Here is a 26,125-nt window from a genome sequence, read left to right as displayed (position 1 = left end):
CATTGTTAGAGCAAAATTAAGACTTTTAGAGTGAGAACAATATTGTAAAAAGAGATTCTTGTAAGGGTCGGGTTATGCTCAAAAAGGACTAGTTCGTACAACGTGTTGTCCGATCACGTCGGAAGACGAACATGTTTATACTTGTTCAGAGCAGTCACACTCGACGGCCCTGTCTCCTAAAAGTTACGTTCCTATACAACTAAACTTCTCAATTACGTTTGGAGGGAAACATATTTTGTCGCAGATTACATTTATCTTTGACGTATCACAAATACGTTTGTAATTATAGCTCGCAGAAGGCCGCAGAAAGTGACGTAGAACAACGAGCGGCGCACAGAGCAGGTGACGTAATATATCGACCGAACGTGGAATAATAATGAGTCTAACAAGCGAGACAGTCCACTACGGATTGGCGGAAAGGGTGGTGGACGTGTCAAATAAACCACGGACTGTCCCCCAGGAGACCGCCGTTCATGTCCCGTGTGAAACTAAAAGTCAATGTTCACTTACAAAGTAATTTTAAGTCAAACCATTATCTTTTTTTACTAAACCTAACCAAGTAGTTTTGTTACTTAAACCTAACAAAGTAGTGTTGTTGCGTTTTTTGTTTTGTTTTGTTTCAATTTATAACCTACAATGCGTTTAAAGGAACAGTTCTGACTATGTATGATAACACGGCAATGATACACGAAAATTAACTAAATGGGTTTTATTTCTGTAAAAAAAAAAGCAAAACGACAGTGGGGGCGGTGGGCACGTAATGTAATCGGTGTGTGCCCGACCACCGTGTAAAACCGGTAACCCCAACTACCGTGGCAAGCCTACTTAGCATGAAGTCTGGTAACAAGGGGGCACCAGCTAGCCTGGCTCTGTCCTAAGGTAACAAAACGTGTCTATGCCAGCACCTCTACATCAATTAATCTTATCAACATCAACATGCCAGGTCTTGTTTAATCAGTACAAAAAACAAAATGTAAAAATGACAAGTTGTGGTTTTACAGGGAATTATGTTACATCAAAAATATTTCCAAGTGCAGAAAGAAAGAAAACACTAAAACATTATAAGAGAAACAAAAGTGAAAGCCTAAGCAGGATCCAAAGTAAAAAAAAAACTGAATAAAAAGCAGAAGGAATAGAGGAGAGCAGAGAGCAGAGGAGGTGAGTGCTGAAGGCTTTGGCAGGGCCGAAGCAGGCCACAAACAGACCAGTGCTAAAGGGCCCAGGACAAGTGTTGCCATGTCCCACTGAAACCGCCGAGGCCGCTGGGTAATGAATAAATAAACACCCCCTCCAACCATCTAGCCTCTTCCTCTTCCTGCTCTCCACGTTTGGCAGCCAACACACACACACATGCATATGCATACACACAGAGAAACTGGCACATGCACATAAACAATGCACACAAATGCATACATGCATGATTGCCATCGGCCTGACTGACTCACAAACATGCAGGTTTTGTGCTGCAGAGTCTCCGTGATTGTGTGTGTGCATGAGCCGATGGTGTTCTATACATCCACCTGTATATTCTCTGCTTTGCCTACTTCACACTGTTCATCTGAATGCGTTTTATTTGCCCATCCATATTTATCCAAGGCTGCGCGGAGACATTTGGCTGGCTAAGCCAAAGCCGGGCAGCCTCAGTACATTCCCACACTCCTGCCATGTATAACCTAACTGAGAAATCACCCACACGCCAGCGTAGAGGCATGCGGCAACGCCATGTCAGAGCTTAAGAAAACAAGAGACAAGAAGCTGCGAGACCCACAGGGACGGTGCCTCGGCTCCACGTCTGACAGTCAGTGAAAATATTTTCAATTATTCAACTTGGATTGAGAAGCCAAAGACGGAAGCAGAGACCTTTTAATACGTAACTTGTTGTGACAACGCTAAACGACTGCCACCGCCGCCTGATGAAATATAGATATTTTGTTTTGTTTCCAAGATGATTAATTTGTCATTGCCGAGTTGTTGCTCCGTAGAAGGCTGAGACCCACTCCTGTTAAATGTCAAGAGGAGGAAAGTGAGAACAAGGAGGACGAGGAGGGATGGCGAGTGACGGACAGATGCTGCAAACTTGTAGATATGATCTGATGAGCCACAGGATGCATTTAAGAAACACATACTGTGCTCTTGGGTTTGATTGATGTGGGTTTTTAAAGGATAGGATCACAAATTTTTCAAGTCTGTAGTCATTCCTATGTTCATACTGGCCATGAAAAGATCCTTTCCTATTGCACTTTCAACGCAAGTCGTGGGGGACAAAATCCACAGTGGTCATTTTGTGTATAGGAGAACTTTACAAATGGCCTTTTGAAGGTTTTCCATCACAAAAACCTTGAAAATCTAGGTGCAAAACGTTTTAATGACACTTTACATGGTATGGAAAGTTTGGTGTCAAAATAGTCAAATGTAATCAATAACACCAGACTACTTAAATGGTTTTAGGCAGGGGTGAAAGAAAATATTGAAAATATCACAATATTATGTTTTGGGATACTGTATTGATTCTTCAAAATACTGTATTGATTTTTAATTAATAGTTTATTATCATAGTCGTTACTTTATTTCACTGTAAAATCATGTCCTGTCATCCGTCATAACAACAACAGCAACAGATATTTTGTGATTGTGTGATTCATGCCACAATTCAAGCGGGATCAAAAAACACAGCAAGGGGAGGGACTTCTCCTCTCTATAAGATGTATTGTAGTGTATGCCCAGGTGCTGTGTTTTGTCGTTTTAATCAGAAAGCAAGAGATCACGCAGCCTGAAGCTAGCTGTAATCAAGAATGCAGACTAACTCAAAAAACAGAAACACTTACATGTCATTACAATGCCCCTAAATATCACACCAGTCTTCCCCTACTAGTATACACACACACACACACACACACACACACACACATGTACATACACCATCCACTTCCCCTCTCACCACACATACACACACTTATGGCTCTCCATCAGACAGAAGATTACATGGCAACCTTGACCCGTCTGCCCATCGTAAATTACCACACAGCCTCCGCTGGCACCTCATTCTGGTGTGTCATCAGCTCGCGCCCACAACCGCCATTATACTATATCAGTGCCTTAGTGAGTGCATTGTATGTATTACACTATGTTTTGCAAAGTAAATGAACTACTATTGTACTTGGGGTACAATTCTGTACTGTTAGTTAAGGGGGAAACTGTAATGTTAAAGCTGCATGCATTCTGCATATGCACAGGATGTAATGGCCAAATTACGTTCCCAAACAACTAAACTGCATTCTCATTTACGTTTTGAGGGAAACGTATTTTCTTCGAGATTACGGTCGCAGTTTTAAACAGTTTTTAAACACGTGGTTGATGTTGAAAAACTGAAACAAAACAAAAAACACAACAAAACTACTTGGTTAGGTTTAGGAAAAAAACATCATGGTTTGGCTTAAAATGACGTTACGTTATTAAGTTACGGACATATATTAAAAACTTTTAGTTTCACACGGGACACGACCAGTGGCATCGTGGGTGAAAGCCCTGTGTTTGATTGACCCATCCACCACCTCGACCCTCCTCCGTATGTGAATTTCCGCGAACTATGAATAGAAACGTATTTGTGATACGTCAAAAGCAAAATGCGACAAAATACGTTTCAAAATACGGCGCTCTTGATGTATGGGAACTTAATTTCTAGGAGACGGGGCTGAAATGGCAGCAAGTGATGCCTGATGTCATTAAAAACAAATTCTATTACATAATAAATTAACTGCAGAAATGTTAAAAAGACAAAGAGAAAGATGATTTAAAGCCTCTCTAACTCTTGTATGCTGCTGTTTATACGTTTCCTCTAGGTTTGTTCTTGAGTTCTGATTTATAACTTTCAATTAATCACAGCCACCGTGTCTTTGTTGTAACTGATGTCACCTTAAAATATTGCCGTATGCGTCTGCGAGTGTGGCAAGTAAAGCCACAGTTTCTTGTTCTTACAGCAAGATGGAAACCAACCGTTTCCAGGTCATGAAGGAAAGGAGGAGATAATGAGAAAATAAGAGCCTCACTTTATGATTCAGCCGGATAAGACTGGTGCATCTTAATAACAATAAATTGTAACCCCAAGCAGCTTTAATTGAACTTGGCAATTAAAGTGATTCAGATGCTGATCATTAGAGTACCGGCTACACTCGCTCATTCTCGGGGCTTGCAGGTACAGTAAAGAAGCGAACAAGTGCTCGCATTTACAAAACTGAAATGCTGAGCTTGATGCTAAAGACAAAACAATTAATTTGAAAAATACGCCCGCGCACGCTGCGTCGATGCTCTTTGATGGGTTTATTCATCAATGTTTTGACCTCCGCTGGCCTTCATTAGTTCTGCCAAAGCATCAGCAGATAACGTTCAACATGCAATGATCAACACTTTCATCAATATAAGAATAGCTGTCGTTGTAATTATGTGTCAAGTAAACAAAGAAGAGGGTTCAATTTTACAAAAGAGTCGTGAATTTAAATGTTTGATTCACTTTAACCTTGAGTTGATCTGTCTGTATTCAGTACATGCATATGTGTCTCTCTCTGTCCTACACTTTATATGGATGCAAATGAGTATCTGACTGTTTATATGGATGCATACAGATATTGCAGAGTGTGTGTGTGTGTGTGTGATATCAACGTGTGTTCTCTCTGCTCTCCATGCTGCTCTGCTCCCACAGTGCCCCTGGGACCCATCTGCCTCCCTGTTATTAATTCATCAGGCTTAACCATGCAGCGCTTTATGACTCTGTTTGGACTGACGAACTATCACACACCCCTATCTCTCTCTCTCTCTCTCTCTCTCTCAGGAACACAGTATTGAAAAACAATATCTGTCACCGGATGCTGAACCTACACTTGCAGCTTGATATGCCTATTGTCTGTTATGTGTCTTACCTCTTGGCCTCTACATGCAGTTCTGTTGTCAATTGTCTCTGCATCGCTGCCACAGTGAGAAATTCCTGCAAGAAAGTATTGTTCTTGGTTAGGTCGTGAACCAATTTTCCATCTTTGTGTCAATTTTACAGTGTCAAAACATATCTTAAAAGCTGCCTAGTGATTCCGCAAGTACTCTCAAAATCCCTAAATCACTCAAAAATGATTAAGCTGAATAAAAACCAACAAAATAGAATATCTTATTACACTTAAGAGCCCCTAAGAGGGCCAAAAATAATTTCTCAGAAGGCCACAAACCTCCTTTGGGCAGCCCTGAACTCCAAAACTAAACTCTCTTTACTTTGACTGTGCAGCTAATTCCCATCACAGAAACTATTTTTGGCTGAAAACACAGCTGATTGTTCGTGTCCATGTTCAAAATAAACCCCTTTTAAAAGAAAAATCTAAACTTTGCATTGAAAGATAATCTGAGAATCAATCACTGCCCTTCACGTGAATACGTCTTGATTGCCATGTCTAAACCCATTCCCATCAAAGACGGAGAGAAGAGATCTGAGATTGCGGTACATCAAAAGAGTTTATCTAGCTAGTATTATGTGGCTGTAAATAGCTGCAGCAGAGATACGAGACGCACTCGCTGAGCAGCGAGAACTGAGAAAGTAGAAGTGGAGAGGGAGGAAGTAAGCAATGAAAATACAGAAAGAAGGAAAAGTCTTTTACTGGCTACAGGAGCTCAAAATATTCCTCAAAAGATACAAAAATCAACAAAACAACCACATAATTGTTTACAACTAATAGTTAAAATTAGGGCTGTCAATCGATTAAAATATTGAATTGCATGATTGTCCATAGTCAAAATGTACCTTGAAGGAAGTATTTAATACTCTTATCAACATGGGAGTTGGCAAATATGCTGCTTCATGCAAATATATGTATATATTTATTATTGAAAATCAGTTAACACAAAACAATGACAAATATTGTCCAGAAACCCTCACAGGTACTGCATTTAGCATAAAAAATATGCTCAAATCATAACAAACTGCAGCCCGACAGACAACAACAGCTGTCAGTGTGTCAGTGTGCTGACTTGACTATGAGTTGCAACAAAAAACTGCATGTGATTATCACAAAGTCTGTAAAGGGGAGACTCGTGGGTACCCAAAGAACCCATTTTCATTCACATATCTGGAGGTCAGAGGTCAAGGAACCCTTTTTGAAAATGGCCATGACAGTTTTTCCTCGCAAAAAAATTTTGCGCACAAGCTAGTATGACATGGTAGCAAAGGATTCCTTGAAGTTTTCATTAAAACTGAGCCCACTACAACCTCCCAAAGATCGATTGCATTAATGCATTAAAACTATTAGTGGCATTAAAGCGTGATAATCATGTTAAGTTGGACAGCCCTAGTAAAAATTTTAAAAATTTTGTAGTGCAATACTTTTGCATCTTGGCCACTAACCAATTCTAATCTTCTAGTTTCTCTGAGTTAGAAGTTAATATAAGTTATAACCAGTATCACTGGCTCTCTCGTCTTTCCTGTCTACCTCCACTGTCGACCCACTAATAACATCTATAAAAACTATCTTCTGAGATAAAAAACTGGACTTGAACTAATCAACAACATAGACCATATTGTGTCAACTCCACAGAACTATAATCATTTGTCTTATTTTGCAGAATTAATATAACTTACAGGTCTGATACTTTACTCAATTATTGACCTATTGCTTTGAAGATGTTAGGAATCATTATTTTTTTTACACATAAAAAAGTTGACACACTTGGTCTAAGTGACTTTCCCCTCCACTTTGTCCCTCAGTGAGGTTAACACTAAACTTGAGGACATCCAGGGGGAGTTGTTGTTGGCTCACCAGTGGCTTACTACTGGGGTTATACTGCCCCCCAGTGGACATACTGGGAACACAATTCTCCGCAATAGAGAGTGAAAGACAATCAGCATCATACTGTATGCATCATTCATAAGTTAAGAGCGTGCCCTGTGTAATGTTACAAGTTGTGTGATCAGAGGAGAGAGGTTCAGCGTCTTCAGTACCAGCTGGGTGTTGCCTAGTGTTCATCATGAAGTTAAAATGCAAAGTTTAGGGCTGCAACTAATGATTATTTTAGTTCTCAATTAATCTGTATTTTCTTGATTAATAGATTAGGTGTTTGGTTTATAAAATGGTGATAAACGTTGATAAGTGTTTCCCAAAGCCCGAGATGACGTCCTCAAATGTCTTGTTTTGTCCACAACTCAAAGATATTCAGTTTACCGTCATAGAGGAGTAAAGAAACCAGAAAATATTCACATTTAAGAAACTGGAATTAGAGAATTTACTTTATTTTTTTCTTAAAAAAATTACTCATTAATTTATGGTTTACAAATAATCGATTAATTGTTGCAGAATTACCGTTCCTATCCACAATATGTGCAAGTCACAGAGTTTGTCCAACATATTTGAACTGGATGTGTAACTCCCAGCATTTATCAGTTCAGGTTACAGGTGAAAATGGAAGAATTACCTGTTTCCTGTTCAGTTTTGTTTGCATGTAAACAAACAAGTGCAAACACTCATACAAACACACTTTGTTGATGTCAGAAGGAACACAGAATTGGTGATATACCTGATGCATCAGGAAACTTTTATTTCAACGAATAAACTATATTTCTGCACCCACTTGCACACACACCTCACCCATGATACTGTAAGTTATTTTCTTATATATGTGTTGACATAACTCTCGTTTGACTCGTGGAGCTCTGACATATTTCCCGCCTCGGAGCCTCAACGGAACAAAACGATTGACAATGTTTGAAAATGGCCCCGACAGCGTGATTACATATATGACAGTATGCCAGTTGTCACTTCAAGGAAGTCTGGAAGAAGAGAGAAAAGGGAATGAAAGAGCGAGACTGAGAGTCATTGGGAGAAAAACATGTTGAGAACGACGCTCTCTATGGAGCAAAGGAGTGGGAATAGCTGACAAGAGATGGAGAACGGTGATAGGGCATGCTTTAAATGGAAGTGCAAGAGTTGGATAAAGGATGAAACACGAGAGGTATGAATGGTATAATTAACTGGCTATAATACAAGACAAAGAGAGACATCAGGGGGATTTTATTTCCTCTCTGCCACAGCTGGACAACGAGATGAAGAGGCAGGAAGGAAGAGGAGGAACAAGGAGTAAGTGCAGGAGAAATCTCATTAGGAAGCGCCACGACAATAAAGCACAACGCAGAGCCACTCCCTGATGTGTGAAAGTACATCTTGATCTCTTATCTGTGAGAACACAAACGTCCCCATTCAACCTCCACTACTTCTCTCTACCAGGACACAAATTTCAAACCAAAGATGTTTTAGATGTAACAGGAGAAGAAAAAGAAATGGTTGGAAGCTCCAGCATTTCTAAGGATTTAGTGCCAGGATTTTGTCTTTTGCCTCAGTTACGTCTATAATATGTAGCGTGATACAAAAGAGGAAAGACACAGGTGAAAGGGCTGATTTTGTGACAGGAAACACCTCGAACAGGCACATGGCCATACTTAACAACCTTGAGAACTAAAAATAGGGAGGATTTTAAAATTAAAGCAGGGGGGTCTGGAGTCCTCTGCAGAAATTTTTTTGTTTCAGAGACTTTGTTTCCTGCATTCTGGTGACTTTAAAAGAATGAAAATAACAAAATATTAAGTAAACTGCAACAGCATTTTATGTTAAATAGTAAAATACAATTATCTCGATGAAGCTGAATAATTCGCCTCTGTACTATAACCTCTACAGTAGAGACAATACATTAGAAATTAAAAGCAATTTTTCTTGGATTAAAGAAAAAAGCATTTCACTTTCAGACCCCTCAAGTGTATTACAATTGCTACTCGATTGTTACACACAACACTTTTCAGCTTTCTCATATAGCTGTTAGATATTTGTTAACACAGAGAGAGAAAGAGATTATTCCTCAGAACATTGCACTGTAATCCAATCCGACTGTTATCAGGCCATTAAATAGGCATTAACAGTCGTTATAAGCACCATAGATGTGGGTCATTAGGGGCCTACTATGCCTGCTATGTTGTAAAAGTGAAAGTGAAACTTAAAAGCAACACGTTGTAAAACTGAATGAAATGTCACTTTTTTAACAGAAACAAAAAGGCTTCTTTAGGTTTAGGCAACAAAACTACGACTTCTTTAGATTTAGGAAGCAAAAACAATTAGGTTTAGGCAACAAAACCACTTCTTTAGGTTTAGGGGTATGTGGCGAACTAATCCTCAGTGATTTTGAATAGTATTTTTGCTTGGAATCCGCATACTACTGACCCACATCTACGGGGCTTATAGCGACTGATAACACCTATTTAATAGCCTGACAACAGTCTAATCGGCTGAATCTAGGCATCCCAAAGTACACAAGGACCAGAACAGCCATGTCCCAGACTGACACTATTTCTGACGCAACATTGAGGCAGATGCATAAAGAAGCTACTGACCCACGACGGCACAAAGATGGAAAAGATACTTAGAAACACCGGTGGCTTAAGAAAGTGTTCAGACATTTTCTCGTTCCCTAAGAAACAAACATCGTTTAGCTCCTCGGGTAAACTGCTGCTATCTCTCCATTTCCTGCCCCAAGCAACCTCACTTAGTGCCTTTCCCTCCAGGGAGCTTTTTTCTTGGCAAACAGGGCTGTTTATTTTACTAAAACGGGCCCTCACTTCAGCTGGTTTGTCTAATTAAAATGTTGCAAAAGCGTCGAGGAGTAGGTGTTTTATTTAACAGCTAATTGTGCTGACGCCAGGGACTGGGATATTTTATGCATACACTTTCCAGGATCTTGGGGAAAGAACACAATTGTATACACACACACACACACACATATACACGCACACACACTCACACACAGGAGATCAGTTTCTTGCGTATTGGTGGGATGAATTTTAAACAGTCAGGAGTATCGAGTTAATCAGTGAGAATTCAGTGGGGGAATATCAGGTTGCCTTTTAACAGGGGAGGATGCATGTATGATTAACGCAGCGCTCCCCATTGGACTGAACAGAATAATTGTCTTGTTTACCAACAGGTGTTTTTAATCTAGACACAGGAATTAACAATCCTCGTTTGTAAGGGCGCTCAGGGGTTGTCATGTTTGAGGTGTAATGACTTGCCGTTTTTCTTGTCAACAACCCGTGTCATCCTAATTGAGTGTTTCAAGTCAATGGATTTAGAAAGGACAAACAACTAATGCTTCCTCAGTGTTGTTTATAGTGGACTTTCACAAACCTAAGATGTTCACTATGGGTTTATGTCGATTCGTTGTTAATGCAGCCCTAAAATTGGTAAACTGTTCACACTCAAAACACACGGTGACATCTATAAGGAAAACCACAGACTCATAACGGGTTGGTGAGGATTCATACAACGAATTGATGAGTAGGGCTGGGACGATACATCTCCCGATTTAATACTATCACAATACTTGGGTGCTGATTCGATATGTATTGCGATTTTTAAGTATTGCGATTCTACAAGTATTGCGAGTCGATATTACAATTTATTGCGGTTAATTTTTTTAACACTAGACTATGGGGAAAAGTTGAATCATACATTTATAGGGACTTTTACTTTGGAAAATCTTTAAATTAATACCGTAAAAATGTTTGATTTTCAAAATGTATGTCATCAGAGATGTCCTGAAGTCAAATATATCAGTCATTGTCAGGCATTATTTATAAAAAAAAAATTCCCAGCAACCAAAAAATCTAAGAATAAAGACATTTCCTTCACAAATTAGTGGTATTTTCTTTCTAATTTATAAGGGACATGTAATGTTTTATACTTCTAGTGAATATAATCCAATCAATCTTATTTCCATATAAGTATGTTGTATATACAGTTCCCTTTGTTAACACCTTATTTTGAAATCCGGACATAGTAACTTCACCAAGTCCGTCTCTAGCTCTCCCGTAAGCTCCGTTCTCTTTATCCATCCATGGTCAGCTCCATCGGGGCCGTTTGAATGCATTTATCATAAATGTCAGTATATGGGTGTTCTACAGTTGTAGCGTCGGCCGATTTAACCACAGAGATGAGAGTGACGGCCAGCTTGACCGCACGTTACCGCAATACGATAACGTTTCCTGTCCGTGACAGAGTTAGCATGCAGCTTTAGCCATCATGTCTAGCTCTGCTTTTCCTGCAATGTGTGATACCCAAAATGTTTCCATACTTTACTGTATGTGTAGTGTTTACCACTTTGGATTTAACATGTGAGGGTGCAGGTCGTATCCACGTGGACCCTCCAACGTTTTCTGCTCTGTCGTTTCAGCTCACTGCGGCCAGCTGCGGTTTGTTTTGGTTGACGGGTACGGAACAGATATGACGCCACGTTACTCAGACTACAACAATAAAAGCGGTAACTTCCTTTACCTCGGCATAGACTCAAATGATGCAAATATATCGATTCTGGCATTAAAGAATCGATTTCAAAATCGTAATCAAAAAATGACTTGATGAATCTATTATCCAAATAGTTGCTGAGTAATCAATTAGTCAAGATTATAAACATTTGCTGCAGGGTTATTGTACTGAATAACATTGTAAGGTGTTACTGTTGTTACGGTCCATCCCTGTAGATTCCCTTCAGCAGACGTGAAACCATTGGGAAATAAATTTATCACATTTCATCCTGTTCTTTGGATATTCTGTCATTCTGGCAACCAGACAAACAAGGCAAATCACCTTACTCAAGTGTTATCAATAAAACTACTAGCAGGATGTTTTTTCCCTCTAATGAGGTGTTAAAACACTTGGGCTGTGGTCTTCATTGGTTTAGGACGGTTTGGAGGATAGTGTGAATTTGGTGCAGTTACTGAGGCAGTATAAGGACGGCTGGGAGAGAGAGTAAAGCCTAGCTTGTATTACCTTTTCACACATCAGCCTGAAGCTGACAGGTTGCTAAAGCAAAGGTATTTTAACATCCAATTTCAGCAGTTTCGTGGCACAATCGTGCGAAACTAGGGGTGAAAATGAAAATGGAGAGAGAGAAAGAGGGACCTAAACTTGGGAATGGATGGAGGTTTTCTTTTTTGACATTTCTTTTATCCAGTAAAGGAGAAAAAAATACCTGACACACACACACCAATACCTTTAATGGAGTGTGTGTCTCCCTACTGTCATTTCTCACCTTTACTGAAAAGAAGAAGTAGTGGTTTTAAAAGTGTTGGATGGTATTGGTCCAAGAGATTTGTGATAAATGATTGCAAGTCATAACACCTGAAGAGCAACACCAGAAAAAAACTTCTTGGAGCTGCCTTTAGCTGATGTATCCTGGTGTGAAACTGACAAGCTTGGACAGAATACATCTTAAAGTCTAAATACAGGAAAACAACATTGGTTGTTTGTTTAATTACATTAACATTCGCTATGTTTAGATTGTGTGACATTCAGACAAAGGATGTGGAGGTCAGAATTGTAGATGGGCGGACAAGGAGGCCGGGGCTCAACGTTCAACATCAGTTTGCTTTAAACACAATCACTATAAGATCACAATCCTTTCCTAATTTTACTGAAGTAAAGCTTCAATATTGATTCTTGACCTTGATGTCAAATGTCACCTGAAAGACGGTAGATGTCAAAACATCTAGCAGAGGCTTTGAGTCAAAACCATTCAACAGCTTAAGATCTCTTCTGGTGAACGACGACACGGCAGCTAAGATTTTAAACTCTGATTGTCTTTTTTGACCAGTCATGATCACAAAAAGCTGATTAAACCATTGAAGGAATAATTCCACCTTTTGGGAAATACACTTGTTGCTTTCATGCCGAGAGTTAAGATACCACTCTCATGTCTGTACTTTAAATATGTAGCTGGAGTCAGCATCCTGTTAGCTTGGCATAAAGGCAGGGAACGAGGGAAACAGTTAGCCCGGCTCCGTCCAAAGGTAGCAGAATCCACTTACGAGTACCTCGAAAGCTGACAAGCCAAGTAATAGTTATACTTTAGGAGGTGCTGGTAAGTGGATTTTGTTACCTTTGGACATAGCCAGACTGGCTGTTTCCGCCCAGACATGAGAACTGTGTCAATCCACTGATCTAACACTCTATTTCTTTAATGAGAGCAGCAATTGAGCCTTTTGAATATTTGCATTTTAATATACTGATTAACTTCCTAACACCGTCTCTAAGCAACTTATGATATTTAATTAAAACTACTGATGCCAAGATTTTCTTAATCAAAGCAAATATTGAAATAAAAATACAATAATTTATTTCGTAATCATTTGAATTGTGTGATTTTATGCAAATAACCATTATAGATGACAACAATAAAGTATAAGGATAACATTTAGAGTTTTTGACAGTTGAAAGGTAGCACAACATGGAGGTGAAAGCAGTGCTCTGTTTATTTAAATGTGAAATAGCAATAACAAATATTTTGTTCCTAAAATCTATGAATAATCTTGATCTCAGTACTGTCCAAAATAATTGTGATTATGATTTTTGGTATAATCGTGCAGCCCCAACAACCTCCTCTCTGCTATTTATAATCAAATGAATCACAGTATCCTGAACTTTGAGCTGGTCTTTGAAGCCCTCCTCCCCTCCAGTGAGCCCGGTAGGATCCCGTCCTATTTAGAAAAGGGTTAGCCAGGATTAAAGGGTGTTTCTGTCGCTCTTATCTAGTGTTTGAGCACTTGATCACGGAGGCGTGCCCTAATCCGAACATCGATGCGGTTCCATCAACACGCTCTCCTGGAGCAACTCGCCAACAAAGGGGCTGTTGGGGCTTGTTTAGATGGGGTCCCACACACACACACACACACACACGCACGGAAACACACAGATCCCTTTTTTAAGGAACACTGTTTCTGCTGTTGCTCGCTTTGATAGTTGATGCCAAACGTCTAATCTCATAAACTTCTGCTTGTTCTCTGCTGACGGACTCAAGACTTAAAATCTGTGAAGCGTGTGTGTGCGTGTGTGTGTGTGTGTGTGTGTGTGTGTGTGTGTGTGTGTGTGTGGGGGGGGGGGTTTGTTTGGAAATCTAAGTGGGAGATTAAGTCAGGTTGGTTGATCACCAGTGGATTTGTTTACAGCAGGCTTTAGACAGAGATGATAAGCTGTTTATGTCAGATCTGTCATGAATAATTGCAAATGTTTGGGTCTTCTGATGTGTGTAACATGATAGCCGACATGTGATGTGAGCTTTCCATCAGTGCAGATAAGCAATCAGCAATTGTATTAAATTTTTGAAAATTACTTTTAATACCATTTGGTCCCTTAAAATTGACAGTACAGCAACACGCATCATGAATATCTTTTAAATATCAGGCACCTGGAGTGTTTTTTTTTGTTGTGATGCCAATTATAATATGACTACAGACATATTTCAACCTATTTAGTCTATTAACAGATGTCGGAAAGAAAATAAATTAACCAAGAGATTTCCAAAAGTGCTTGGTTTAGGGCAATGGTTCCTAACTTAGGGGTCAGGACCGCCCTAAGGGGTCGCAAGGTCAATCTGGAGGGTTGCGAGAGGATTATAAAGACAGAACTTTCAGACTTTCTTCTAATTGTTGCTTTCATTCTTGTCAATTAGTGTATAATTTTACATCTTCAGCCTTTAATAAAACAATCTGAGAAGGGCATCACACATTAATGTAACTGGAATCAACCATAGACTGTATATAAGAAGTGGACGTAGTCACCGGGACGTCACCTATTGGTTTGTGGACTGCCGTTTTGAAGCCTCGAGTTCGGCATTTTGGCCGTCGCCATCTTGTTTTTTTGCAACCAGGGTGGAGCTAAGTACAACCGAACGAATAAGACCTTTCTAGGCGACCAAAATGTTACAATTAACTTTAATGAACTGAAAACACACTGTGAAAGGATTAAAGGTGTAAGACGATAACACGGAAAACTATAAACTGTCAATCACAAGATAGCCAAGCCCTAAAGCATCCCCTGCTTTATGGTCTATCTGACTCTAAATGGGACCATAATTTACTAAATGAACATCATGCTGTATTGAAGAAGACTTGAAACTAACGATTGAGACCATAAACTCATGTTTACAATGTTTACTGAGGTAATAAATCAAGTGAGAAGTAGGCTCATTTTCTCATAGACTTCTATAAAATCAGACTTCTTTTTGCAACCAGTGGAGTCGCCCCCTGCTGGCTATTAGAAAGAATGCAGGTTTAAGGCACTTCAGCATTGGCTTCACTTTTCAGAACCAGAGGTTGCCGCCTGGAATCAGCACATTTAAATTTGCAATAACATTTGGAGCAAGTAGTGAACTGGGCCAAGGCAGAAATTTAGCCAAACATAGTTAGTTAACAATAAAATCCACATTTCAAGTTAGATAAAATAATTGTGCTCTTGTATTTCATTAACAAAATGAGTATTGGTTTATTTATCTTTGTATCTATCCCAGAGTATATATATACGTATGATGTCTATGAACAAGGCAGAAATAGACAGACTGAGTACGGTCAAACAAGAAGAAAAAAATGACCCTCTGCTTCCCTTGTGGGCCTGCTGGCTATATTTGACAGGACTGTATATCATACTCTAGGATGAGTTGTAATTGCAAGTGACTGTTCTGTGTTTCTCAGAAGTGGATGTGTGTGTGTGTGTGTGTGTGTGTGTGTGTGTGTGTGTGTGTGTGTGTGTGTGTGTGTGTGTGTGTGTGTGTGTGTGGAGGGGGGGGGTTTTGTAAAAATAAAAGGAGAAGTGTTGCGCTTGCTGTGGATTCTTTAGGAAATTGCTGTCGCACACGCAGCGGCTGGAGCCGGGGCTGGAGCCGGGGCCTGGCGACGGAGACAGGAGAGTCTGGCTCCCAGAACCATTACTACGCCTGCTGGAGCCACGGAGGCCAAGCTGTGTGGGAGAGGGAGTGTGTATTTTGATAGTAGTGCAAAGCTTTTGGGGGCCAAGCTGGAGACCAGTTGGATATGTAAGTGAGGCTGTAGGTACTAGTGTTAGATTTAATGTTATTAAAGTTTAAAGCAAGAGGAGTTTAAGAAATGATGCCAAAGAGCTCTAAGGCGGCAACTAACACTTATTCTCTTTACTGATTCAATATTTGTTCAATAAAATGTGAGAAAATAGTTAAAAAATGCCCAGAACAATTTCCTGGAGCCCAAGATGACCAGAATAAGAATAAGAAGAAGAAGAAGAAGAAGCAGCAAATCCTCACATTTAATATTACCGAATAATCATTATTAAATGACTTGAAGGATTAATCAATAGATGACAGACCAGTTACAGCCACAGAAACAGTTTTGTGTAGGCGTCGTGCTTCAGATGGAGACTTTAGGGATGATGAGGTGTGAAATAACACAGGAAGGGACTGCTCAAAAGCAGAAAAAGAATTTTCAGGATATTCTGAGGTGAGCAACCTAAAAAATCACCATGTTGCCATTCATCCCTCTTAAAAATTGTACTAGTGCATGTTTCATATCATGGGAGCAACGATTATTTTCATTATTGGTTAATCTGCTGGTTATTTTCCTATTAATCAATTGATTGTCGACTCTATAAAATGTGTAAAATGGTGAAAAATGCACGTTACGATTTCTTAAAAACCCAAGTTGATGTCTTCAAATAGCTTCTCTGTCCGATCAACAGTCAATAAAAACAAAAATTACAGATTTCAGACTATGAAGCTCCTCATAACTGACAGGCTGGTACTCAGGAATGTCTGGTGTTTTCGCTTGAAAAATGTTTATCCATATATAATTCTTGTAGCGACAATCAATGAAAAAAGCTGCTAAGAAGGCTCTTAACTGTGACACGTTCAAACAAATCCATACTTAAGTCCAGATGCGTTCATGCTGTCTAATAAACGAAAATACTTACAAGCAATAACTATACTGAATGACTAAAATAGGAACTGATGGTCGACAGAAAATATCGGAGCCAAGCTCCTCTTCTTTGTCTGTATCCAACGTCCAAATGAACAGGTAAAAAAAAGTGAAAATACCCCTGTGCCAATGATAGTAACCTAAAACAACATGTGCAGCCTTAAACAAATAATAATAAACAGGCTAGACAACACATTTTGACCCCTAAAATTCCCAGTCAATCCACTAACTGACAAATCAACCAAACCGTTCAGCTCTAACAGGAAGGCTGATATGGGATTGTCCAATAATCTACTACTATTGGCTGGAATTTGTCTATTACTGCACATTAAGTAAGCTCTAAAAGTTCTTATGTGGGTTTTTTTTCTTGAATCAACCTACTTCAAGTTAAGAGATGGATGAAATGTGGTATTTGCAAAATCTGCAATTTAAAACAAATTTCTCATAGAAATACAAAGAGCTCCATCATACTAATCTGTGAGAACCATTTCCATATAGTTTCTGAGCAGTTATGTGAGTCTCTGTCTCCCTCTGCTGGATCAGACCGGTAGGAAGCACAGCAGCAGTTTGACCAGACTGGTAACCCAAGATCCAGTGACTTCAATCTGCCCCCAAAACCCCACAAGAACTGTTAGGTCGACCTTTGACCTGATACCACGCACTGGGGCGACCTAATTTATCACCTGGATGTGGAGTGTTGTGATAGAGAGGGGGTTGGAGGGGTGCTTGCGCCAGTGTTGGTTTTTAAAGGGAGAGTTTGGTTTTTGGGGGTGTAAGCACTCTTGAAGGGAAAGGAGGCTTTTATGTACATGTACAAAAGTTACAGACAGAGAGACGCTGTCTGGTTTGATTCTGATTGGCCGGGGTGGGGGGGTGATGCAGAGAGGTCAGGGAGTCTGGGCTGATGAATGTTTTGAGATACTCAGAGGGTTTCTATGAGCGGGGGGGGGAGCGCAGTGTAGTGTGGTTTGAATTAGAGACAAATTGACCCCCTTAAAAGACGTCTGTAATGTTGTGGCTCCTGAAATGAGCAGAGAAATGTTGTGAGAGATTTAGGAAGAGTCACGCTTATAACGCTTTCATTTCTGTTTATTTTTTGCCAATTGTTCCTTTTTTCTCTCAATTTGGGATTCCCATTTCTCCATTATGCACTGCATCCTTGTCACTGCCAACCTCATATCACCTATACACACCGAGTTGACAAAGATGTTTAAGATAAGTGAACCCCTCCACATGGGTACACAATGGGAGGTAGTTCAAACTAGTGCAACAGGCTTGAATGATTCAACCCATTGGAGGTCAAAGCAGCAACGCTTTTCCTCTACACTAGATCTGATATGGAGTTTCTGAGGCACAAGCAAAATCTCAATAAAACACTAACAAATTGTGTTTTAATTGCTTCTGAGTGAAAAAGACTGAAATTCAGTCTGTGCTACAGATATAAAATTTTGCTCAGTAGCTCCTCTAAGCTGCCCATTTCCTTCCCTTTTAAGCAGTTCCTCGGTTTGAGTTGAACTCCAAATCAAGAGAAACACCACTCACTTTCAAATTTAATTATTTTAAGAGTACAAGAGTAGAAGGGCTGTACTAGGGCTGCACAATATATAATTTTTTTATCGTCATCGCTATGTCAACTTACCCGAAATTTAATCAGAAATAGTATGCATTTTGCGTACTATTGGTTTCATACTAAGGTTTCGGACGTACTAAAATATCTCTGTTTTAGCGTAATAAATAGCATGTTAGTATGTAATTTGGGACGCAACCAAAATGTCTGCTCTGAAAAAAGCCTAGAGACTCAAACCAACCCAGGTTACAATAGTTAATGCTGATGAGAATACATTCCACATTATTATATAATACACGTTATTCTGCCAAATCTAAAATGTTTAGAGCAACCTCAGGTTCCACACCTGAGTTATAATAAAGACCTAGAGCCAAGTCACATCTTGAAGAAGTTTGTCCAGTACATGCTAAGATTATATATACACTTGTTTCACACAACAGTACAACAGAAAGCCAACATGAACACATCATAGTCTATATTTCAAAGCAGCCACAGCAATTAGACAAGTCAGTAACACTGTACTGAAGAGTGAACACTACAGAAGAGAGAGAGAGAGTGAAGGATGCTAGGATAGTCCAGACAGGCAAAACCATCCAACACCAAACCAGGATATAATAAAAATGCAATGAGAATACACCTTTGACACCTTTGTGTTATGATAAAGAGCTACAACAAAGTCAGCCAACCTTGAGAAAAATATACTGTAACTTACATAAAGTAACTTAAGCCTATCATTTTCCCTTTTAATTTATCTGTTGATTAGTTGCAGACCTACTGTTGAAAATGTCAGAAAATAGTGAAAAAAGCCAATCACTATTTCCCAGAGTCCAAAGTCTTGAATCTGCTTGTTTTGTCCAAACAAAAAATCCAAAATAACTTCAGTATGCAGAGATTTTTTTTTTTTAAAAAGGAGAAAAGCAGCAAATCCTCCCATTTGAAAGCTGTAAATGGTGAATGTTTGGCATGTTTTCTTTAGAAGTTAACCCTCATGTTTTCTTTCAGTCAACCATGCAACTTTTATCTTCCCGGGTCAAAATTGACCTGGTCTGGTTTGACTGTTTTTAAAGCATACACTATAAATTATCACCCAATTCTGTGTTACACCTTTATGGACAACTTCATTCCAACTCATTACCACAAGCTTTACACTTTTTTAATTATTTAATTTAATATATATATATATATATTATTTAATATATATATATAAAATTTAATTTACTTTGTTAATTTCCGGGAAATTATACCTAATTTTTGAGTAAAGAAAAGCAGAAATTATGACTATAGTTATTATCTGAGTAACATAATGTTGATGGATTGTCACAGGCTGGCATATGTCAAAGTTTAGTGTGAAAATTGTTTTTAAATTTTTTGAATGGCAGCAAATACTGACACCTGTCCTCCCAGGTAGGACCACAGGTGCTATAAATTTGAATAAAATACCCATAATGCAACAAAAGTAGCGGTCATTATTTTATTTTTATTGCAAAGACCATAGTAAGGACCATCCATGTTATTTTGGGTCAATTAGATAAAAGAAATCCATATTTATGATATAATAAAGTTTGAAAATGGGTCAAATTTGACCCGAAGACAACAGGAGGGTTAAATGACTGAAACAATTAATGAATTATCAATATTGCTGATATGGTGTGGTAAACATTTCACTGTAATAATAACAATATAAGCAGGTTACCTTAAAGTAGATTGCAGCTCTCCATGTGGAGACTTCAGAAGAAGCTAGCTCAGTATTCAGGTTACAGTGTAACAGACTTTATAGCCGGATATATTGAGCAACTGTTATTATAAACTGCTGATATTTATAAAGTCTGTTGAAACCTTCAAACACCGTCAAACCGCCGCAAACACAAGTTTACTAACATGTCTGATAGCTGTTGACGCAAACTGTACGTAACGTTTCTAACGGTTATACGCACGATGACGCACACAGTGGGTCCATCCCAATACTCACACCTGCGGTTTTAAACTAGTGATGGGAATTCCGGCTCTTTTTAGTGAGCGAGATCATTTGGCTCAGCTCACCAAGAAGAGCCGGCTCTTTCGGCTCCCAAACGGCTCTTCGTTTTACCACTTCTGCCTTTTATAATTCAGCTAAATTTAGCGCTGTTTTGACCCATGATTAGTATGTGATCACATATATCACTTAAATTATTAGATATAATTATACCAATCCTTATAATTTCCAGAGTACCATAATTTTACATGCTGCTTCATTTTCTCACACCACACTCCTCTCTCTTTTTCTCCTCCTCTTCCTCCTGCTCTGTACCTGTAGACCGTCAGCGCGCCTTGATGGTATGATCCTTGTCTGTCATCACCTGATTGGTCCCACGGACATCACTAACACAACATTCAGTCAGAGTCAGTGCATGAAGTGCCCGTGGCGCGGAGAAGATCGTACTATCATTCTGCCTTGAATTAATTAAAGAAAAAAAAAAACGTCTCTCAGACGGGAGCCGGCTCCTATCGTTCACTTAAAAGAGGCTCTTTGAGCTGGCTCGTTCACATACGACACATCACTATCTTGAACACCTTTATGGAGTTCAGTCTACTCGTTTGTGGCCACCAGGTGGTAGACAATTGTGATTCGTGTGTGAAATATTCCGACAACACTGCAGTCCACACTTGATGCACACTTCTAATACTGCTTCTAATCAGAGCCAAGTGTATCCCACAATTCATCACTGATCTTTTATCCTGTTGCTAAGGCAACAGCTTTGGTCCAAGATTACTTCCTGTCAGCTACTGCATTACAGGTCCCATATTATAAAAAAGTGAGATTTTTATGTTTTCTTATTATAAAGCAGGCTCAGGTCCTATATAAATACTGTGAAAGTATCGAAAACACTCAATCCACAGGGAAATACACACAGACCGTATTCAGAAACTCTGCATTTGAAACAAGCTGTCAGGATTTCTGTCCATTTGTGATGTCACAAATATACAATATTTAGACCCTTTACACAGATTTAAAGGTAAACATTCTAAATGTGTCCCAGTTTATTCCTGGTTGCAGTGTATGTGAATGTCATCAGAAGTACACATGGACCCAAGCTGTTGCCTAGCAACGCAATTCTGTTGCAATTCCGTCAAAATGCGCTAAAACGGACAGAGGGTAAATACAGGTATATTCAGGCCAACAGTATGAGGAGTATAATGTTTTTTTTTTAACATTACAGCATGTAGACATGTTCTAGTAGAAATATAAAATACAAGTATGAACCTGAAAATGAGCACGATATGGGACCTTTAACAAACATTACATTGCAACAGGAAATACAAAGGGGTACATCGTAGATATAAAATAGTTTAAAACTGGTTTATAATTATGGGCCCTTACCAAAAAGAAGTTTATTCAAGTGTGTTATTAGTATATTTCTTTTAAACTTAAAATAAGAGAGTATACTTTCAGTTTACTTTTTATGTACTTATCAGAGACTTAACAAAAGTATACTTAAGTATACTTGGCTTATACTTGTAGGGTGAATTAGCCTAATGTGGGACATTTCTTCACATTTCAGATTTCTGGAATATATTGTGATATGAAGCCAATACATTAAATCCAAACCCAGTACCACTGCGGCATTAAATTACTTTTCTCTGGTAACAGAGCCTGATGAGTAAGGGTGGGGGGCCCACACAAAGAGTAACCTATAGTGGACACTGACCACCTTAATCTACCACTGTCTACAGCAATACATCATGGTCTATAAGATCATCATATGTTTGTGGCGTTACTGTCCTATGAGAGACACATATCTCGGAAAAGTCAACTTTTCATGAGCTCAGAAAAACAGCTGTTTTCAGCTTTGTGACGATGCATTTTCCAGCTGATCCAACATCAACACATCTGGAGATACGTGATTTCCACTGGATAGGAAGGGGAGGAAATATTATAATCTGAGATGTAACTAAAGCGGTCAGACAAATGTAGTAAAAAGAACAATATTTCCCTCTGAGATGTAGAGGAGTAGAAGTATAAAGTTGAATAAAATGGAAATAACCTACTCAAGCAAAGTACAAGTCCCTTCAATTGTTAGGTCAGACCGTATTTGACATTATTGTTCATGACATAATTAATTAGACTACTTTGACTTGGTGTCCTTTATTGAAGAGCAAGACCTCAAACCAAAAGTGAAATTAGGATATTATGAATATCTCTCTCCCAGAACTGGGAAAACGAATAATGAGAGTGAATTTGTGGTGTTTACTCCACTGATGATGAATGGGAGGCTGACTGTGTGTGTGTGTGTGGACTCATTAACTGTTTATATACACAAGGGAGCTTTTGATGAATGACCCTTCAATACCCTGAGGGGAAATATCTGTTGCATGAAGTACATAGAGCAAATATTAGGACAGCATAAGGATACAAAAACAACACACACACTGACAGAAACCAGACACAGTAAACACTTAGTTGTACTTTTTACAGAAACAAAAACTGAAAATGCTACTTGAGGACATGCTCTTTGGTAATTAAATAACATTTACCATGTTTTTGTGTTCATATACTAAATGCCAAAGTCAGTTCCAAGTCAAAAACAGGTTTAGCTCCCCAACAAGGAACATCTGGATGTTTTGAAATGCCTTCTCTTATCCATCCATTCATCCATCCAAACAATGTTTGGCAATGAGTTCAATATCTTAGTTACAAAATCAACACACAAGAAATTGTATTTTTACTTTATAATATGTTTGACTATTTTTATATTGAATGTACATACTTGACTTTGGATTATTTTATTATCTTTTGTTATCTTATTTACATTGTTATTGATCTTATTTGTTATCATCTAAGCTTTACTTGATCATATTTCATTATTGTAATAAAACTAATCCATTTGGAGTCAAAGTTATACAAGGTAGTTGTGTTTTATTGATTTTATACTGTCTAGGAGAACCACACCTTCCAGCACCCTATAGGGCTTAAGAGGTTAATATTAATCTGTTTCTTTGCATCTAAAACAATTCAGGTTGGCACAGCATGAGAAAACATTTTCCTGTAAATGGTCCTTCAGTTGTTAAGAATGACTACAGTCTGAATATTCACATTTAAACCACATGGTGGCAGCCTAGAGCCCAAATGACTGTTTAAGGTGATGATGTAATTTCTCAAAGTACAATAAAATGTACATCTATTCAGGTTGATAATGAAACTGTCATTGGTATTGTTAGATTATTAGCCTACTCTTTCGTGTTTCTATTAAAACAATTAATTCGCCATCCCTGATTGCAGTTACAGTTTTAAAAATTATGTTATATTAAAAGTTGTGACATGTAAAACAAGTTTCGGCCTTGCTGACTGATAACTCCAACATCCTGATCTTCACACAGGTATTTTCCGAATTAGGATAGATATTATAGATATTATAGATATTATCATGTAAATAATCCAGCGCCTCTTAAATGGTTTCAGACTCTCTCTCCACCTCCCTGTACTGGTATTTTGAGTGTAATTAATTTGCCAAAAAAAGAGACAAAAGGCACAATAAACAAAGTTAAAGATGAATCTGAATGACAGCATTATGTTTGTTTGTTTTTTCAAATGCTCTATAGATATTGCGATAATATTGTAATTGTGAATTATTTTGGCCTTGATAATTGTGTAGTAAAAATCTGATATTATGACAGTCCTACTCCAAATGTTTCTGAAGACAACAGTCAAACAGTATTAATCATCTACTGTAAAATCACATCAAAAAATAAATAAAATAAATAATAATAATAATAATAATAATAATAATAATAATAATAATAATAATAATACATATTGTAAAGAATACAAATAAAAAAAAGAAAAGAAAAAACTCATTGGGTTTTCAAACATGTACATATTGTACACTTTAAAGTGTGCCAACATCTGTATCCCACCCACCCCACCCCCCTAGGAGACTGGCCAACACATCAAAACAAAAATAATAATAATAATAATAATAATAATAATAATACATATTGTAAAGAATATAAATACAAATAAATAATAATAATACATATTGTTAAGAATATTAGTTTAAAAAAGAAAAGAAAAACTCACATGGTAAAATAAATAGGTAAAATAAAGATTCTACAACAATTCTATGAAGTTATGGTTATCAGTTACAGGCATCAAGTTATATTTATTATAGTGTAGACATTATTATAGGTATTATTATTAGTTATTAGTTAGTTATTATTATATAGGAGCCGAGGAATAGTTGCCATATTTTTTGGAATTTATTAACCGAGGCTTGAGTGATATAAATCTGATCTTTTCCAGCTTCAAATGAACCATTACCTCCTCAACCCAGCAGCAGTATAATGATATTTTTTTATGTTTTCTATTTATGTTTTAAAAGGAGTCCATTCCTCTAGACATGTAGGATGTATGAATGACCAGCTGAGGGCGCTACGCGACCACAGTTATAACCAGAGACTTGTTGGTTCGTCGCCCAGGCATGAATCTGAAAACAATGCTGGCAACTGTTGAGTGCAGGAACACAAATCTGGCAGCACTCAACCAAAAACAAAAGTGGCTAATCATCTAACTTCCACACACTTTGGCAGATCAATAGCTGTTTAAAGGCTCAATCCACAGATTAGTTCACCTCACAAAGGCAATGAGAGATTACACACCCCCACACACACACACACACACATACACACATACATACAGCTGCTGTGGATTACCTGAGAGGCTCTCACAGATATGGTGGTAAAATGTTAACGAGATTAACCAGAAAATCCCTTTAATCGGTTTTGTTTCATCAGACGTGTATTTGGAATATATGGAGACGTTTATTCAACAAAATTATCATTCAATTTATACTATTTTTATTAACAAATAAGCAACTCCAAGTGACAAACATTATATTACTGTGTTATTACTGTGTGGTTATCTCTGTGGTGTATCTACCTATAGTAGATTATAATCTGCATGACGTGCTGAGTTCACAGTGACCACCTCACCGTGGTGTTTCCTCTTTCCTAGGGAAGATCTATAATATAGTTGGAATTTAAATGATTTCCATTTGAGAACAAAGGTGACATGACCGGATTTGAAATGAAGGTTCCGGAAAAGGGAAGAGGGAGGTGGGGTCATGTAGTCATGAGACTACGAAGCTGTAGCAGATCCACCAGAGCAGCTTCAAGTGGCTATTGTAAAGTTCAATTCTGCAGAACATCTTTTGCTCAGACAGCTTTTCTGTGAAAGGAGCAAAGTCTTGGAACTCGCTATCTGATCACTTAAAATCTGCTGTAAACGTTACCACCTTTAAGAGAGCAACCAAATCCTGGTTAATTCAGCGACAAAACCTGTACTCATGTCTAGTTTTTCATGTAATGTTTTTAAAGGGACTATTTGTAACTTTCAGAAATGCTTGTTAACAGCGACACCTGTGGCCGTTAAGTCAACGAAAGTCAGCGTTGGGCTCGCGCTTGCTTGCTCTAAATAGACATGAATGAGCATCGCTCAAAACAGTGAGGCGTCATACGTCAGCTAAAAGCACAATATCACTCTATATTTCAGCTGCTTGGCAGTAATGTTAGCTGACCAGACGAAGGTCTCTCCATGAATCGCTGCTGATCCTAGTGTTGGCTTTACCTGCCTCGGCCTCCGGGGCTGAAGCAGGAAAAGTGGGTCGGTGACGGGGCTCCGCAGAGAGAAACGTTATCATCTCCTGACTGCGCCCGCAGGGAGACGATAACGTCTCTCGCTGCGGAGCCCCGTCATTTCACAAGACACGGAAAACCTCTGTCGGTCTGGAGGAGCTGCAGCAGTT

At 38.6% G+C, this 26,125-nt stretch overlaps 1 protein-coding gene and 1 long non-coding RNA gene across 5 annotated transcripts in view; one reads left to right on the top strand and one right to left on the bottom strand.

The window, feature by feature from the left end:
* The window catches only part of meis1b (Meis homeobox 1 b), a 235,713-nt gene extending 215,540 nt beyond the window's left edge, over positions 1-20,173 (bottom strand). For 3 of the 4 annotated variants that reach the window (XM_074647111.1, XM_074647109.1, XM_074647110.1), the window contains exons 1-2: positions 20,041-20,172; positions 4,914-4,978 (exon numbers count right to left, since the gene is read on the bottom strand). The gene's annotated coding sequence lies outside the window, so the exon portion shown is untranslated. Of the gene's footprint in view, positions 1-4,913; positions 4,979-20,040 lie in introns of all 4 variants that reach the window. The other variant, XM_074647112.1, reaches the window with a different exon arrangement.
* LOC141774452 (uncharacterized) overlaps positions 1-26,125 on the top strand; it is a 393,135-nt gene that overhangs the window by 65,580 nt on the left and 301,430 nt on the right. The gene's annotated exons all lie outside the window — the stretch shown is intronic.

This window comes from Sebastes fasciatus, chromosome 9, assembly GCF_043250625.1.
Source record: "Sebastes fasciatus isolate fSebFas1 chromosome 9, fSebFas1.pri, whole genome shotgun sequence".
Classification (NCBI taxonomy): domain Eukaryota; kingdom Metazoa; phylum Chordata; class Actinopteri; order Perciformes; family Sebastidae; genus Sebastes; species Sebastes fasciatus.
This window is presented reverse-complemented; position numbering and strand designations above follow the sequence as displayed.